The sequence below is a fragment of the Muntiacus reevesi genome, chromosome 18 (assembly GCF_963930625.1).
Source record: "Muntiacus reevesi chromosome 18, mMunRee1.1, whole genome shotgun sequence".
Lineage (NCBI taxonomy): Eukaryota > Metazoa > Chordata > Mammalia > Artiodactyla > Cervidae > Muntiacus > Muntiacus reevesi.
In genome coordinates, this window is record NC_089266.1 from 21,711,094 (window position 1) to 21,728,427 (window position 17,334).

Consider the following 17,334-nt stretch of genomic DNA (forward strand, 5'->3'; position numbering starts at 1 on the left):
GATGACCTCAAAATCTCCCCAGTTTTAACTTTTCCTCTGGCCTCCAAACCTTTATATCAACCAACCATCACCCAGACATCTCCCTTTGGATGTCCTACAAGCCCCTCAAATCATCAGATCCTAAACTTAATTCATATGACTCTCCACCCCCACCCGCAAACCTGCACCTCCAGTTTCCCTATTGAGATTAATGGAGTCCCAGTCACCCAAGCCAGAAACCAACTCCCGCACCACCAACTGCCCGCAACCAGCCCCTCAATCCTATCACTTCTTGGTCCTCTCCATCCCTCCCAGTCTGAGGATGCCTCACCCCTTTCACCCAGATCCCCACATTGGCGCCCTGGCTACCTTTCACAACCCCATTGGGCCACCCTTAATGCAGCCCAGGCCAACTTTCCAAAACACAGATTTGGCTGGGTCTGTCCCGGATAGGAATCCTTGCTGCCTCCCCACTGCCCTGAGGATGAAGTCAAACACTTCTGTGCGGTATAAAGGCTTTCACATCCCTCCTAGTCAGTCTCAAGTCCCACACCACCATGACTGCCACCCCAACTCATACACTCCAACTATTCTAAATTATTCCTAATTGCCTTGACACATATCCATTCCTTTGCACTCGCTAAACCAACTCTCTAAACTCAACATCCTTTGCTTTATCCATCTGGCAAAAAATCCTTTCAGTCTCAGCTCAACTCTGCCTCCTCAAGAAAGCCCATCCTGATTCCCTCCACGCTCCCACTGTACCTTACACATCTTCCTTCAGAGCAAGAACATCATGAAATAGTGAAACCGTCATTGTTAACCGCAGATCTGCTTCCCCCGTGAGCTCCTTGAGGGCAAGGAAATAAAAATTTCATCTTTGTTTTCTCCAACTCTTAGCAGGCAGACTGCTCTCAGAAAATCCCCCATAAATATTGGTCAACCAATGATGTGACCAGGCTCAGGTGACATTACTGGACAGAAACTGGACTCTCTCCTACCCTCATTTCAACCCAGGTGACACAGACCTGTTAAGATGAAATAACATAAAGTGGCCTTTCATCTCCCCACACAGGGCTGAACCTTGCCAGCAGAACCCAGACTTGTCACAACAGTGGGGACAGGGTGCACCGAGGCAGCCACACTCTCTCAGTACCAGAAGCAGGATCAGACCAACAGACAGGCTTTGAACCTGGGCAGAGCAAGGAGTTTCTGTCCCACCAGACACTACAGACAGTCTTGGCTTCAGGGCCTCTGAGCTCTACCCACATGGGCCAAATGGTCAGTGAGCACTGGGGGATAGCTCTGCCTTCCGGTGGGTGACTCAGGACAAGTTGCCTCCTCTCCCTGGGCCTCAATTTACCCTTCTGTAAAGTGGCAGCTTGAAACAGGTCCGCACGTGCCATGTGCCAAGTCGCTTCCATTGTGGCTGACTCTTTGCAACCCCACGGACTGTAGCCCACCGGGCTCCTCTGTCCACAGTATTCTCCAGGCAGGAATACTGGAGAGAGTTGCCATACCCTTCTCCAGAGGATCTTCCTGACCCAGGGATCAAACCCATGTCTCCTGCGGCTCCTGCATTGCAGGTGGGTTCTTTACCGCTGAGCCGCTGTGGGAGGCCTGAAGCAGGTTCATTCCAACTCAAAAACACTATGATTTGGGGAATTCCCTGCTGGTCCAGTGGTTAGGATATTGCACTTTAACTGCTGAGGGTACAGGTTCAATTCTTGGTCAGAGAACTAAGATCTCACACACTGTGTGGTCCAGCCAAAAAAAAATTTTTTTTTTTTCAAAAAAAATATATATACTATAATTTGGACTATAATCTCCTCAAGAAACAAGTCTGAGGGCCAAGAAAGGGGCCAGTGACATGATGTGGAAAGCACGCATAGTTCAGGGGCGGCTGCCCTCTGCCCAACCTCTGCCCTTAGTCCCTATAGCCCTAGGTGCGTCTAAGGCTCCACGCTCCACGAGGTTGCTGAGAGGAGAAATGCTATGAAGGATATAAAGTGCCTGCCGCACTGCTAGACCCCTAACTGAGGCCATAAATCAATGTGGTTCCCTTCCTCTGGTTCTAGAAGGCACCTGTGGATGTCGGGTGCCTCCCAGTTCAGCTTGCAGAGCCCAAGACCAGCTCACCTCCTTCCCTCCCTGCCTCGCCCCGAGTCCCATCTGTGGCTTCCCTCACCGCCAAGCTCAGCTCCTTGCCCACAGCTGGCAGAGGACCCGAGTGGCCAGGTGAGTGTGGTCAGCCACTGACATGACCACCCAAGAGCCCAGAACCAGAGTGGCAGGACCTGGATCCACACCAAGGTCCAAGCCCCATATGCCTGTATAAGACAGCAGACCCCTGCGTGACACAGGTTCACTGGCTCACTGCCCCGCCCACTATCCAGCCACCCTCCCTCTGTCCCCAGGTGACCCCAGCACATGCCTGTGGTTTGGGGTTTGCTGGTGGTGGCGACCAAAGTCTTGGCCCCCTCCCATCGGCAAATGGGGAGGGGTCTCCAGGGGCCAAATTCTTTTTCAAATGAGATTCTCGTGGTTTCCTCAGCTGAGGCGTCTGCGGAGCAGAGAACAAACAATGTGGAATTAAATTTCTCTGGAAAATAGGCCCCGCAAGTGAAGATCTAAGCGTCTCCTTGGGCATGGGGCCGAATTCGCCTGGTGCCAGGCTGGACTCCCACTGCCTTCCAGGCCCCAGGGTTGAGCAACCCTAGCTCCCGAGGCCGTGCACCCCTGCCCCCACCAGCAGCCACCCCACCCTGTGTGACCTCAGAACTGTCACCAGAGAAGGGCTCCGGCTTCTACTGGGTTCATCTGGGGACCCCTGACCAGAGACAATTGGAAACCCTGAAACAGGAGCATCCTCCCCAGATAGGGCCACACCAGCTGTGTCTGCTGCCGGCTCTGCCACGGGGCGGAATTTGGGGATCAGGTTGCAAAGACAAGGGGAGGTGGTGAGACTGGCTGTCTCCCTGGGTCCCCAGGCCCCAACAGCATATTCTAGAGTGACAGACCCCAAGAGTCACAGAGGAGAAATAAACAAAGAAGGCAGAACGACCAGCTGACTTGCCCCAACCACCAGCTCGTTACCATCTTGGATCCTGGCAGGAAGGCCCCTGTACATGTGGTCTATCCATGCAATGGGATATTATTCGGCCATAGGAAGGCGTGAAGTGCTGATTCCTGCAACCACATGGATGAACCTTGGAATCATTATGCTAATTGAAAGAAGCCAGTCACAAAAGACCATGTAGTGTATGATTCCATTTATAACAAAGATCCAAAATAGGTAAATCCATAGAGACAGAGCACAGCTTAGTGGTTGCCAGCCCCTGGGGGAGGGAGGGATAGGGAGTAGCTGCTTAATGGGTCTGGAAGTTTCCTTTGGGGGTAATGAAAGCGTTCTGGAAATAAAGGGTGTGTCCGCACAACATTGTGAATATATCAAATGTCACTCATGGTACACTTTATATGTACTTTAACACACTAAAAGGAGACAAGAAAGGCCCTTGCCCTGGGTCCTCAGCTATAGAGCAAGCCTGCTCTGGCCACCCTAGGGGAAGGAGGAGTCAGAAGGTCCTAGTGGATGTTCCCACCAGAGCCACGGCCTCCCTTCTAGACCACACTTGGCACACCAGAGGGCAATTGCATTTCCTGCCTAAACTGCCCTGAGATTTCTCCAGGTTCCCTTTCCCAGAGGCAAACCACACCCTGGGCCCCAGGGGCAGGCAAGGGACAGATGTTTGCAAGGGAGTTAATGGAATTTAGCTCATCCAGCCAAGGCTCCCCACCCCTCCTGGTGCTGGACGGAGCCAGGAATGACAGAAGAAGAGGGCTCAGACCACAGACCAGGGGCTGGAACCCAGGGGCCAGGCCTCTGAGGACAGTACCTGCTGGCACAGAATTCCAAGTCATCAGAGAATTACAAGTTTGACCCTGGTCTTCAAGGTCATTATGAAGGTATATATGTCAAGATAGATGGGTAGACAGTATTTGATTACCAGTTTGTAAGCTTGACTTTTGGCTTTGGAATATTTAGATTGTGGTATTCATCGTCTGTATTTGTCTTCTGTTGCTGTATAACAATTGACCGCAGACTGAGTGGCAAAAACACCCATTTATTAACTCACAGCTCAGCGGCCAGAAGTCTGTGTGAGTTCGACTGGATTCTCTGCCTCCACAAAGCCAAACTCAACATGGGCTCTTATTGGGAGGTTCTGGGGAAGAATCCACTCCCAGACTTGTTCTGACTGTTGGCAGAATCCAGTTCCATGTAGTTGTAGGACTGAGGTTCCCATTTCCTTGCTGGCTATCAGCTGAGAGATGGTCTTGAGTGAAATCCTTCATGTGCTTTGAATCTCCCTAACTTCCTACCTGCTACCAGAAAGGAGAAAACACTCTCTTTATAAAGGGCTCATCTAATTTGGTCAGACCCATCTAATTAATCTCCGTATTTAAGGCCAACTGACTTGGGACTTTGTATCTGCACAATTCCTTCATGGAAGACCTAGATTGGTATCTGACTGAGTAACCATGGAATATTAAAAAGCAGAGACATTACTTTGCCGGCAAAGGTCCATCTAGTTAAAGCTATGGTTTTTCCAGTAGTCATGTATGGATGTGAGAGTTTGTCTATAAAAAAAGCTGAGCACCGAAGAATCGATTCTTTTGAACTGTGGTGATGGAGAAGACTCTTGAGAGTCCCTTGGACTGCAAAGAGACCAAACAAGTCAATCCTAAAGGAAATCAGTCTTGAATATTCATTGGAAGGATTGATGCTAAAGCTGAAACTCCAAAACTTTGGCCACCTGATGGGAAGAACTGACTCATTGGAAAAGACCCTGATGTTGGACAAGACTGAAGGCAGGAGGAGAAGGGAAAGACAGAAGATGAATGGTTGGATGTCATCACCAACTCGATGGACATGAGTTTGGGCAAGCTCCAGGAGTTGGTGATGAACGGGGAGGCCTGGCATGTGGCAGTCCATAGGGTCGCAAAGAGTAGGACACAACTGAGTGACTGAACTGAACCAAACCAGGGGATGGGGTCTTGGGATAGGGGCATGCTCAGAATTCTACTTACCACTGCCTCCATTTGAAATCTTCCCCCAGGCCTTGAAAATGTTAGAGGTGCCTATTCCAGCCACACAATTCCAGCTCTTACTACCTCAGGATTTAACTCACCAGAACTTTGCTTAACCTAGAGGAAGCATGGCCCACGTCTGTAGTCCGAATATGATCCTTTCTCCTTCAAGGGCTGGAAGAAATGCCACCTCCCCTGTGAAATCTTTAACTAGAGCCTCAGGCAGAATTAATCTCCCCCAGAGAGCTCTTTGGGGCTTCCCTGATGCTCAGCGCATAATCCACCTGCAAAGCAGGAGACACAGGTTCAATCCCAGAGTCAGGAAGATCTCCTGAAGAGGCAATGGCAACCCACTCCAGGATTCTTGCCCAAAAAATCCCATAGACAGAGGAATCTGGTGGGCTACAGTCCAAAGGAACACAAAGAGTCGGATACAACTGAGCGACTAAGTACATATGCACAGAGAGCACTTCGCTAGTACCTCCCTTCTAGGGCACATCTCAGCCTGCCTTGGGGTACAGCTGAGAGCTCTAGTCCTCTAGTCACCCATAAGACCAGGAGCCATCTGGGCAGGGCCCATCAGACATGGCCACTGTGCCAGGCCCAGCAGGGACCCAGAGAGCAGAATCAAATGCCAACCCTGCCGTGGAGGATCCTTCACAATACAGCAGGGCCAACAAACCTAGTGTGCCCATCACTGTCCATACCTTCCAAATACCCTGCGAAGTGCACACACTCACAGGTGAGGAAACTGGGGCACAGGAACACCCATGAATTTTCCCAGAATCTCATGGCCCGTCTATGGGAGAAATCGGGAGTCCACCTCCCGGGACTAACCTTATAATTCCCATGGTAAAAAATCTTAAAGAATTCAGGGGACCTCCCTGGTGCTCTAGTGGTTAAGATTCCATGCTGCCAGTGCAAGGGGTGCGGGTTTGATTCCTAATCAGGGAACTAAATTCCTACATGCCAGGTGACACAGTCAAAAGGTTTTTTTCTTTTTTAATTTTTAAAAAAAATCTTAATGAATTTGAGAATTGTTTAAGAGGTTATGACTCTACATTTTCACTGCCACGGGCCCATGTTCAATCCCTAATGGGGGAACTAAGATCCCACTAGCCTTGTAGTGCCACAAAAAAAAAAAATTCAAGCCCCCTGACTTCTCTTCTGGGGTCAGACACTGTTAATTGGGCTGCCACCTGCAGTACCCACTCCAGTGTTTCTGTGGCTTCACATATAAAGTTGTCTTTCTCACACAGGTGCAATGGGCGTAGGCTCTGCTCCTTGTAGTTCTGCAGGGACTCAAACCCATTCCAGTCCACTGTAGGGAGGGCCTTGCCATCCTCCCCTGGGTCCTCCACACCCGGCCATGGGACAGGGAAGAGACTGAGATCAGACCAGGACGTGGCATGGTTTACATTTCTTCAGCCACATTCCACTGACCAGAACTCAGCCCATGGCTCCGACTGCCTGCAGGGGAGATTGGGAACTGTAGCGTCACTCTGTGCCCAGGAAGGAAAGGAATTGAATTGGAAGGACACAGGGGTGTGGCCTGAATGCCATGCCCTTTGGCCGCACATGGCTCCAAACGTGCTGTATGTCAAAAGCTGCCTGGTCCCATCAGTGACCACAGAGCTAAGCTCTGTGGGCACACCAGTAGGAACCGGGGAGCTGTGAGAACACAGAGCATCCTCTTAGTCACCCCGCTAGGCTCAGCAGGAGGCCTTGCTCATCTGACGAGCTCACCCTGGGCCGAGGGCTATGTAGGGTCACCAGCAGCAGCCCCCTCCTCCCCGAGCTGGCCAGGGCCCCCTTCTCCAGGCCGGGCCCTGGACAGATGGTCCAGCAGCTTGGTCATTGCTACCTTGGCCAAGAGTAGGACACAGGCACTGATGTCCCCAGGAGTGACCCCACTCTGCCCCCCACCCACCGCCAAGAAAGATGGGCAGGCCTGAGGTTGGTGAGCCCCCTGGGCTGTCTGGGTTTGGATACTGATGGCATTAGTGATAAATAATCCACCTGCAATGTAGGAGACACAGGAGATTCGGGTTCAAACCCTGGTTTAGGAAGATCCCCTGGGTGAGAGCATGGCAACTCACTCCAGTATTCTTGCCTGGAGAATCCCATGGACAGAGGAGTCTGGCAGGCTGTAGTCCATGGGGTTGCCAAGAGTCGGACACAACTGAGGGACTAAGCATGCACGTCTGCTTTAACCCTAAGGTGTAAGAATCACCAAATTGCGTTCCAAAGTCAAGGACAAAATGTTTGGTCTAGAAAAGACACGCGACTTAGCTCTGGTCAGATTGATGCAGACTCTATCTGTAGTGAGAGAGGAAAGGGTGGGAAGGGAATAGGGTGTTATGATCAGAAGCTTGTTCACACCTACTCTTGGGCCCACCCAGTGTGCTCCCCAGAGAGCAATGTAGAGCAGATGCCAAGGTCCCAGCCCCAGGCCCCAAGAAGACAGAGGACAGGTATTCCTGAGACTGCAGGACCCGGTGCAATGGGGCTGAGGCTGCAGTAACCACTCTGCCTCTTTGGGCGTTGGAGGGAGGCCCAGGAAAGCAAGGACCTAAGCCTCTTGCTTCCCCCTCTGACTCTCTTATTATCCCCTCCAGCCCAAGCCTCAGGTGAGCCATCAGTCCAGGGAGACCTGACCACCACAAGGTAACCGACTGATCCATAAGAAAATCTTGGAATTCAACATACATGCATCCACATGTATTTCTATCTAAAAAGAAAGAAAATAATTCAGCTCTACTAATATTTAACATAAAAATTGGCCCAGGCACCCCCGCTATTTTGGCCGATCATGTCCCCCACATTAGTCAATGTCTGGTAGGAGACATGTCCATCAGGCAGAGAACTTGAGGACGGCATCCTCACTCTATTGCTCAACTTCTGACCTATTGTGACATATTGCCGTTCACATAAGCTCAGTTCAATGGAATGCACATATTGTAATGTTTGATTCAAACTAAACTGGGACTTCCCTGGAGGTCCAGTGGAAGGGCTTCTCAGTTCCACTGCAGGGGGCACAGGTTCAATCCTTGGTCGGGGAACTAGATCCCCCAAGCTGCAACTAAAATACTGCATGCAGCAGGCAACAAAGATTGAAGATCCCACGTGCTGCAACTAAGACCTGGTACAGCCAAATAAATAAAAATTTCAGAAAAGAATTTTTTAAAAAAAGGACTAGTGGCCAAAAAAGATTTCTGCAAGGAAACAGCAGGAAAACAGGAGCACTTCCCGCTGATCCCAGGACATGATTTCATTTGACATTTCAGGAAGGAGAGACAAGGGTTGCGTATTGAGTGCTCCAGTGAAGATTTCCAAAAGTGAAATCTCTTTTCATGAGGACAAAGGTGAGGTTTAAACAGTTGTTAAGGAAGTAATTCTTTTTGGGAGAACTATAGTATGAGAGAACATTTAGAAATACAGTTGGAAAGTGTTCCCATTGTTACTTGATTTTATTGCCAAAAACCTCATGTGTTCCCAAGATCTTTCACATCCACCCTTCAAAGAAAACAAAAAAGGAATTTTTAACTTGCTTTAAAATGAGTTTGAGTGGGTTTAAAATCCATTTGTGAAAGTATTAAAATGCAACATATTCCAATTTCTTTGCACGAAGAACTGATTGACATGAGAGAGGATGGAAATTTGAAAGTCAATTTTGAACAAAACCTTTGCATAATTGGTGGATGGCATTGAAAACTGAAAAATGAATGTCATGGTTTAATGAGCAGAGCCCACAATGCACCTCGTCCGTCTGGATCTAGGTATCTTCATGAAGCCTTCTTTTCAGCTGTGACAGCCTTTAAAACTGAATATTGAAATAAACTGAATTTAGTACCAGACATTCAAGTCACTGTCCCACAGAGTGTGAAACTAGGATTTTCAAAAATAAAGAAGGATATTCAATGGCGTCGCTCTCATTATGGAGAGCAAAAAAGGATTTTACGCCATTATGAAATGAAATGCCATCAAAATTATTTTAAAACTGTTTTTATGTATTACCTCTTTCTAGTTATGTGGCTTTATAATGTGTATGTAATAATATGCATGATGTCTAGTTTATTAATATGTATATAGTGTACATATTTCATAATATGTATTTTATAATGTATATGCTAATGTATTTTTATGCATATAGTTTATGTTTATAATTTATTAAGTTTTATGAAAATAATTTATAAACAAATAGATATCAGGATGCCTGCTCGACATTTTTTACTGATGACATATGAATAATAAAGTTTGAGTTCAGGGTGATGGCAGTGCCCAAGGGGCCCATCTCACTCTGGCATCAGAGCTAATTGGCAACAGAGACAGCATAAATTCGAGCATCCAGAGTGCCAGGTATGGCCTTTTTCCTGCTCTGTTCTTTCACGCAGAGCCTGGTTTAGCTACTTTAGTTACCAAAATCTCACTATTGTCTCTGTTGAGAAGCCCTTCCTGCTATTCATTTCAGTCTCGTCTGCTGCAAATAAAACCTGGAATGTTCTGGAGGCTAGGTCACTTTTCTGTCCCCACTGTAGCAAAGAACAGCCCTCTTAAATCTTTGGCACCTGTCTTGACCCCAGAGAAGAGACAGTCCCAGAGAAAAGTAAGGCCTGCTCCTCAGCTACGCTCTCAAGGGGTTCAGCACCTCCCTGAATCAAGGAGATCTTTCTCGGGCACAAAGATGTTCACGGCTTTCCCTCCCTGCTCCTGTTCTGCTTTAAAGCACTTCCTGTATCTCCACTGTCCGCAACAGAAAAGTCAGATTGCCTAGGGCGACCCCCATGCCCTTGACCCCCTGGACCAACCCACTTGCATCACTCAGCAGCAAGAAACAGAAACCACACTGGCTAAACTCAGCAGAAAGGAATGTCATACAGGTAATTCCATGCTGGTAAACTCATCAGAAGGGCTAGAGGAATGGGCTGCACATGCAGGAATGACTCCAAAGACAAACTTGGGACCCGCCCTGAGAAGCAAGCACCCCCTCTGACACCGTCAGGAATCCGGAGCCACCCAAGAAGGTCCGTTGGTTTCAAGAACCATCACCTAACTGATTCAGGGGTCAGGAGGCCATTTGAGCAACAACTTCTCCACACCCACAAAGCTGGACACTGGATGCTAGAAGGCAACGGCACCCTAAATCAGTGCCTCCATAACCATGCTGCGCGAGGAGTCATGTTTCCAAGTCCATTTGATTGACAGACCTGTTTCCTTACTAAACCTCTAGCAGCAACGGAGTCTGAGGAACACAGTGGTCAGTGTCCAGCCTCTCCAGCTAAGCAAGGTTCACTAGGAGAAGAGTGGGCAGAGGTCGATGCTGTGTACACACGGTCTCTCCAGATTTTTCTCCCAGCGTTCTTCACACCCTCACCCTGAGTTCCAGCTATAGAGAACACCCCAAAGGTCTAGGAGCACCCCAGGATTTCTCACCTCTCCGACCTCGCCCAGGTTACTCACCATCTCCCTCCACTTTGAATGTCCTTCTGAGTCTGAGATGTTTCCTCTGGTCCAGGAGTCAGGGGTTACTATAGCCTGCAACTGTTAGACAGAAATATAATCAAGTCACATATATAATTCTAAACTTTCTAGCAGGCACACGTAGAGACTGAATAATGGCCACCCTCAAAATATCAAGTCTTAACTCCTGGAAATTTCCAGTGTTACCTTATTTGGAAAAAGGATCTTTGCAGATGTAATTAAGGATTTCACAGACAGATTACCCTGGATTATCTAGGGGGGTCCCTAAATGCCATCTTAAGGGTCTTTATAAAACGGAAGCAAAAGATAACACAGACACGGACTTCCCTGGTGGTCCAGTGGTTAAGAATCCACCTGCCTAGTCAGGGAAGATCCCACATGTCTCAGAGCAACTAAGTCCATGAGTCACAACTACTGCGCATGCGCTCTAGGGCCCACGAGCCACAACTACTGCGCGTGCGCTCTAGGGCCCACGAGCCGCAACTACTGCGCGTGCAGTTTAGGGCCCATGAGCCGCAACTACTGAAGCCCACACACCCTAGAGCCGGAGCTAGCACGGAGAAGCACAAAAGAAGCCGCCACACTGAGAAACCCCGCACCACAACTAGAGAGAAGCCCTTGCTCCAAAACCAGAGAAAGCCCATGTGCAGCAGTGAAGACCCAGCGCAGCGACCCCAATAGATAACACAGAGAAGAAAGCGAAGACAAGACAAGACAGAGACTGAAGAACGTGGCCAGAACCCAGGAATTCCAGGGCAGCCACTAGAAGTTGCAAGAGGCAGGGAACCAGTTCTTCCCAACCACCCAAAATCCAGCCTCTAGTCTCTAGACTGTGAATGACTACATTTCGATGTTTTAAGCCACTCGGTTTGTGGAAATTTGTTACAACAGCCTCGGGAAACTAATAAGTGAAGTGAAAGTCGCTCAGTCGTGTCGGACTCTTTGCGACCCCATGGACTATACAATCCATAGAATTCTGCAGGTCAGAATACTGGAGTGGATAGCCTTTCCCTTCTCCAGGGGATCTTCCCAACCCAGGGATCGAACCCAGGTCTCCCGCATTGCAGGCGGATTCTTTACCAGCTGAGCCACAAGGGAAGCCCGGGAAACTAATAAAGTACATCTCAAAAAGTGAAAAGAAACAGGTCAAATTAACTTTGCTGGTTTATTTTATTTACCCCAACATCTACAAAATATTATCAACATGTTGTCAACAGAAAAAGCACCAATGAGATATTTACGTTCTTCAAACTAAGTCTTTGAAATCTAAATTGTATTTCCCATCTATGTATGTGTGTTCAGTCACTTCGGACTCTGTGACCCCATGGATTGTAGCCCACCAGGCTCCTCTGTCCATGAAATTTTTTCTAGCCAAGAATACTGGAATGGGTTGCCATTACCTACTCCAGGGGATCTTCCCAACCCAGGAAAACCACATCTTTTTCATCTCCTGCATTGGCAGGTGAATTCTTTACCACTAGCGCCACCTGGGAAGCCCTTCACACTAATGACATGTCTCAGTATAGACCGGGCACATTCTTCATTCACCGTGACTAATGGTTACCATAGAGGATGGTGCATTTCCCCTCCTTTGTAGGGCTCTAGGCAAGCAGCAGCCTGGAATTTGGGGCCTTATTTGTCTATGAGTCTCCGTTCCCTTGGACAACAAGGAGATCCAACCAGTCTATCCTAAAGGAAATCAGTGCTGAATGTTCATTGAAAGGACTGATGTGAAGCTGAAGCTCCAATACTTTGGCCACCTGATGCGAAGAACTGACTCATTGGAAAAGACCCTGATGCTGGGAAAGATTGAAGGTAGGAGAAGGGGAAGACAGAGGATGAGATGGTTGGATGGAATCACCGACTCAGTAGACACGAGTTTGAGCAAGCTCCGCGAGTTGGTGATAGACAGGGAGCCCTGGTGTGCAACAGTCCATGGGGTCGCAAAGAATCAAACATAACTGAGCGACTGAACTGAACTGAACTTCCATGCTTCCACAGAGCATGCATAGACTGTATGCTCCATGGGGACAGGAATCTTGTCCCATTCATCTTGGTATCCCAGTGCCTAACATCAAAGCAGTCAATAAATGTATTTTGAATGAATGTGTATTTTGAATGGATTCTTGACAAGAAAAAAAAAGTCCTGTAGGAAACTACATTTTTTGGTTGATTGGTTTTCCATCTTCTCTAGTGAGCAGAGTTCAGGATCCATCAAAATATAGACTTGGAATCCCTTCTCTCAGAAGCGCAGATCTAGACCAAGTTCTCCCCAGCAGCCAGGAAAATGCTGTATGTTGAGGCTGGAAAGAAATGCTGTGAATAGGCCTGTGTCTACTAATAATCTTCCAAAACTGAAAGCATCAGACCCAGATGGATTTACTGGTGAATTCTACCAAACATTTAAGGAAGAAATTATACCAATTCTCTATAGTCTCCTTCAGAAGCTAGAAGCAAAGAGAATACTAGCTAATTCAGAGGCCAACATCACCCAAATATCAAAACCAGACTGAGACTTTACAAGAAAACCACAGATCTCTCATAAGCATCGGTGCAAATATCAACAAAATACTAGCACATTGAGTTCTACGATGTATAAAAAATTATATAGCACAACCAAGTGGGATGTAGCCCAGGTATGCAAGGTTGGTTCAGTATTCAAAAATCAGTTAGTGTACTCCATCACATCAACAAGTTAGAGAGGAAAAAAAAATCACATGGTCATATCCATAGATGCAGAAAGGCTGATGATGTCAGAGGATCATGGTGGTAGCAGAGCGAGGTGGGGGATTAGGCAGAGGCAGGAAGGTGTGGGTGCACAAGGTCTATGAGGAGGCTGAGGCTGGAATCAGTGTTCCTGAGACTGGCTTAAGGTAAAAGGAACAATCAAATGTGAACCAAGAGGGTCAAATCTGCCAAGAAAGATTGTAACCCTCAGGCACAGGGTCATAAGCCTAGGGCTCCCAGACCTGAAGAACCACTGCTAAAGCGGTCCTTGGTGTCAGCCCCCAGGAACACAGCCAGGGCCAGTGTCAGGACCACACCAATCCTGGCCTGACGCTTCGCCCCCCGCCCCATAACCTGCACCTTCACCCTGAGAATCTTAGCAGCTGGCTGCCCATGAATAAGGCTGCTGTGGGCAGTGCATGCTGGCTTGCAGCTGCACACACCCCAAGGGAGGGGCATCATTTTCTTCATTCAAAGACACAACTGCTCAGCAAGCCACGGGCTGCTGGCTGCGTGAACACCCAGAGACACCTTTCATTGTCTTTCAGTGATCACCTTTCACTGCTCTGCTCAGCTGTGCTTCCCGGCCTCCCTCGACACAGACCACAGTGCCTCCGTGAAGCCACAGAACATCAAAGACTTTAAGGCCAGAAGCCCTCTACTCAGCATCAAGGGGGCAATGTGCAGCCCTCCACCCACCCACCCCTAAGATAAGCCCCTGCTGGGCTCACCCTGAGTCCCTGGGCTGGAGAGTGTGCCTGCTCCCTAGCTTCCGACCAACCTGCCCAGAGGGGACTTGGCTTTACCATTGTGCCCCTCCCCCACAAAGTCTGGATGGCCCCTCACCACACTCTGGGACCCCTGACACAGAACAGGAAGGGAGCTGGAGCCAGGGAGAGGGAGTGTCTGGACTTTTGGACTTTCTGCCATCACTCCCACGTGGAACTTCCACCAGAACAGAACAGTGCAGAGGGATAGTCTGTGAGTGAATGAATGAAGACCACCATGGTGCTGAGCCCCTTCTCAAAGTCCTCCAGACACTCAGAGCCTCTTCTCACTGAGTTAGAAGCCTATTCCCAGACTAAGAAAAAAAGACAAGATCTGTGCCCAGCCTGAGTCCCAGCAGGCCCCTACCCGGTACCTGTCGCAGTATAACCCAGCTCAGAGAGCACAGAAGGGGCCTATGAGAAGGGTCTCCTGCCCCTTGGCATCCTGCTCCCCCAAAGCCAAGGCTTCACTCTCTGCTAGCTCTGCCAACCAGCCCTGTGTCCCTCCCCTGGCTGGCACTCAGGTGAAGGGAACACCTACAGCACACTTGGTCCTAAGAAGACCCTGTCCAAGCAGAGGTTCCCCTGAGCACTCAGCACCCAGGGAGGAAACAGGATGCTTAGGAGCCTCTCACATACACTCACACACCGGGCTCCAGTGCCCACCAAGGCCAGGCTTCCCTTCCCTGCCTGTGCCAGCCCCACCTGAACTGGTCCAGACAGGCGGGTGGGGCCTGTGGGCTGTCAGGCCACGTGTAGGGCTGGCGGGCCGGAGGGAGGGCGGGGTTGGCCGGCTGCTCTTAAGGCGGGGCTGGAGGTGAAGGGCGCCTCCCTTTAACTCCTCACCTGGGCTCTGACCGACCGCCTCACTTCGTCTGTCCCAGGAGCCAAGAGTGAAGGCAGGAGCGTCTTGCTCGCCCTGGACACCAGGTAGGCACCTTTGTTCTTCAAGGAGAAAAGAGGAGGAGGCTCAGCACCTTCAGCCAGCCCTCGTCCCCAGTTTTTCTCCTCTCTTGGGGCTCAGAGTGAAGGTGGAGACAGATAAGATGGTCCCGGGACCACAGACTCAAGTTCTGCACTTTGAGGGAACTGAATCTGTAGCCCTCAGTGTACAGATGAGAGAACCAGGGTCTGGGGAGGGGAAGGGGTTTGCCTGGGGTCCTGAAGATTTGGGAAGGGAATGGACCCAAAACCTGGCCTCCTGCCTGCCAGCCCAGAGCCCTCAGAGCCCCCCGTGCTGGGTCATTCAGAGGCCCTCAGGAATCCTGGTGTGGGAGGGAGATGATGGGCAGAGCAGGGCTAGGGAAAGGACTTCATCGGCCCTGCGGGCCCCTGTCTGCTTCACCAGGTCTGGGTGGGGACCACGGGATGATCAGAAGCCACTCTTTCAGCAGGGGGGTGGGGAGGGGATTGGGCTGGTGAGGTGAGGCACTCTGGAGGACACTTATCCTCCCTTCTGCCATCCTCTCTCTCCACTGCCCTGGGCTTGTAGGAGGGAAAGAGTGAGTCAGGAGAAGAAGCTGGCAATGAAACTGACAAGGGGATTTGCCCAGGAATCAGGATCCCCCTGCCTCCAGAGCCCTTGGGAACAAAGAAGGAGATTTGAGTCCCATGGGTGGGCAGGACCTATAAATAAGACTGAGTTGGCTGGAGCCCTCCATACCTACTACAGCCCCCAACAGGCACACACACAGTGCTGAGCCCAGGGGTCCTCCCCTCACCTTTCGAGCAGGAAGGAAAGAGCTAGAGAAGTGTGCTGGTGGGGACAGAGGAAAGAGTGTCCAGGAATAAAGGAGTGAGACCAACCCCTCCCCTCGGAGGTCTGGTGGTGCTTCGGGGAGTGTCAAAAGTGAGAAGACTTAAAGAAAATCCCAAGGGCTGCCTAAACTTTGCTCAATCCCATACCTGTCCCACTGGGTTCTAGAATCCCAGAAGGACAGAGAGAGGTGAAATGGATCTTAAATCTATGAAACAGTGGCACGGAGTGTGGGACTAGGAGCCAAGATGACCTGGGTTCAAATCCCAGTTCCACTGTGGGTGCTGTGGGTTGTATGACCTCAGGCAAGTCCCTTAACCTCTCCAGTCCCACTATAAGAGTACCTTCTTCTAAGAACCATGGAGAAAACAAAATGAGTACATTTTAAGTGTCTGTTACGATCGCATTCCCATTATACAGATGGGACAACAGAGGCCCAGAGAGGAAAGGACACTTGACCAGGGTGGCATAAAAGCAGATTCCAAATCAGTAGGCAGACATCCTGGATCCTAGTTCTGGGGGAGGAACCAGGTACCCAGTGCATTCCACAGAGACCACGACCCCAGGTCCTCTCTGAGGCACAGCCAAAAAACCTGCAGGGTATGCAGAGATCCTGCCCCAACAAACCCAGAACGCTTGGAGCCAAAGCTCCATGTCCTTAGCTGCCCCCAGAAAGGAGCCTGAAGGCCCGTTCCTTGTTCCCTTTCACTGCCATTTATAGACATGTTTCCTGAGCCTAAGATATGCCTGCCCCCTCCAGGATCTGGCCAAGGAGAAGTCTGGCGGCAGGTCTAGCAGGAGCTGTGGGGTAGAAAAGGGTTCTGATTTTTCTCATTAACTTACTATGTGACCTTGGGCAACTCACAGTCCCTCTCTGGACCTCAGGTGTTTCTCTGCATTTGAACTCCATGTGATATAAGGAGTTAAAGGTCTAAAGTCCAGGCCTGAGTTTGAAACCCAGCTCTACCACTTTTCTGGATGTGTGGCTGACACAGATTTCTTAACCTCTCTGAATCTCAGTATCTTCATCTGTAAAATGGACTGGTAATAGGGGTGCAGTGCTTCCTAGGGTTATGAGAGGATTAGAAGAGTTATCATAGGGAAAGTCAGCACCTGACACATGGTGAGTTCTCAGTAAATGGGAGCTATTATTATTTATTGTTATGAAGGCATTATATTCTATATAAGCCCTATTCTAAGTAGTATTTAGAAATGTCTGATAACTTTCACAAGCAGTATCTCACTGGTTCCACACCACCTTCTGGGAGGATATATAACAGGAATTCTTATTCCCATCTCACAGATGAGGAAACTGAGGGTCAGAGTGACACCTTAAGGAACTGTTTGAACTGGAGTTCGAATTCAAATCTCCAGACTCCGAAGTCTGCATTCATTTCGTTTGCCCCAGACTGGTCTCAATGACTTTTCCAAGACTGAAGTCTAACTCTAAAGCAGAATGTAATAGAGGCATCTTGGAAAAAAAAGAAAAGTGGAGTTGGGGAGTGCTGGGGCAGGGGGAAGGTGAGGCTCAGGGCA

General features: G+C 49.4%; 1 long non-coding RNA gene across 1 annotated transcript; it reads right to left on the minus strand.

Moving 5' to 3' along the window:
* Positions 1–2,438: 2,438 nt before the first annotated feature.
* LOC136149625 (uncharacterized) lies at positions 2,439–14,978 on the minus strand. The gene is made up of 3 exons (XR_010659687.1): positions 14,889–14,978; positions 10,528–10,608; positions 2,439–2,542 (listed from the first exon to the last, which is right to left on the minus strand). It is a non-coding gene; the product is annotated as an uncharacterized lncRNA (long non-coding RNA).
* Positions 14,979–17,334: the final 2,356 nt, after the last annotated feature.